The following is a 2028-nucleotide window of genomic DNA, read 5'->3' as shown; positions in this document are numbered from 1 at the left end:
GATTTTCCGGTGAGTGACGGTTTTATACCCTCGGTAGGCGGGACCGAGTGCGTCATCACAGGACGGGGCCTTCGGCAGCTTTGATATAGAGAGCTCAGTATTACCTACCTCAAGGGCAGGGAATATCACATACTTAATGTTGGTGGTCGTCTTCGACTTGAAAGGGAACTATCAGTAGAGTAGAATACTGTAATACTGAGCTAGACCTGACAGAACTATCAGTAGAGTAGAATACTGTAATACTGAGCTAGACCTGACAGAACTATCAGTAGAGTAGAATACTGTAATACAGAGCGACAGACCTGACAGAACTATCAGTAGAGTAGAATACTGTAATACAGAGCTAGACCTGACAGAACTATCAGTAGAGTAGAATACTGTAATACAGAGCTAGACCTGACAGAACTATCAGTAGAGTAGAATACTGTAATACAGAGCTAGACCTGACAGAACTATCAGTAGAGTAGAATACTGTAATACAGAGCGACAGACCTGACAGAACTATCAGTAGAGTAGAATACTGTAATACAGAGCTAGACCTGACAGAACTATCAGTAGAGTAGAATACTGTAATACAGAGTGACAGACCTGACAGAACTATCAGTAGAGTAGAATACTGTAATACAGAGCTAGACCTGACAGAACTATCAGTAGAGTAGAATACTGTAATACAGAGTGACAGACCTGACAGAACTATCAGTAGAGTAGAATACTGTAATACAGAGCTAGACCTGACAGAACTATCAGTAGAGTAGAATACTGTAATACAGAGCTAGACCTGACAGAACTATCAGTAGAGTACAATACTGTAATACAGAGCTAGACCTGACAGAACTATCAGTAGAGTAGAATACTGTAATACAGAGCTAGACCTGACAGAACTATCAGTAGAGTAGAATACTGTAATACAGAGCGACAGACCTGACAGAACTATCAGTAGAGTAGAATACTGTAATACAGAGCTAGACCTGACAGAACTATCAGTAGAGTAGAATACTGTAATACAGAGCTAGACCTGACAGAACTATCAGTAGAGTAGAATACTGTAATACAGAGCTAGACCTGACAGAACTATCAGTAGAGTAGAATACTGTAATACAGAGCTAGACCTGACATAACTATCAGTAGAGTAGAATACTGTAATACAGAGCTAGACCTGACAGAACTATCAGTAGAGTAGAATACTGTAATACAGAGCTAGACCTGACAGAACTATCAGTAGAGTAGAATACTGTAATACAGAGCTAGACCTGACAGAACTATCAGTAGAGTAGAATACTGTAATACAGAGCGACAGACCTGACAGAACTATCAGTAGAGTAGAATACTGTAATACAGAGCTAGACCTGACAGAACTATCAGTAGAGTAGAATACTGTAATACAGAGCTAGACCTGACAGAACTATCAGTAGAGTAGAATACTGTAATACAGAGCTAGACCTGACATAACTATCAGTAGAGTAGAATACTGTAATACAGAGCTAGACCTGACAGAACTATCAGTAGAGTAGAATACTGTAATACAGAGCTAGACCTGACAGAACTATCAGTAGAGTAGAATACTGTAATACAGAGCTAGACCTGACAGAACTATCAGTAGAGTAGAATACTGTAATACAGAGCTAGACCTGACAGAACTATCAGTAGAGTAGAATACTGTAATACAGAGCTAGACCTGACAGAACTATCAGTAGAGTAGAATACTGTAATACAGAGCGACAGACCTGACAGAACTATCAGTAGAGTAGAATACTGTAATACAGAGCTAGACCTGACAGAACTATCAGTAGAGTAGAATACTGTAATACAGAGTGACAGACCTGACAGAACTATCAGTAGAGTAGAATACTGTAATACAGAGCTAGACCTGACAGAACTATCAGTAGAGTAGAATACTGTAATACAGAGTGACAGACCTGACAGAACTATCAGTAGAGTAGAATACTGTAATACAGAGCTAGACCTGACAGAACTATCAGTAGAGTAGAATACTGTAATACAGAGCTAGACCTGACAGAACTATCAGTA

Source organism: Acipenser ruthenus, chromosome 6, assembly GCF_902713425.1.
Source record: "Acipenser ruthenus chromosome 6, fAciRut3.2 maternal haplotype, whole genome shotgun sequence".
In the NCBI taxonomy this organism is placed as follows: domain Eukaryota; kingdom Metazoa; phylum Chordata; class Actinopteri; order Acipenseriformes; family Acipenseridae; genus Acipenser; species Acipenser ruthenus.
Note: the sequence above shows the minus strand (reverse complement) of the source record.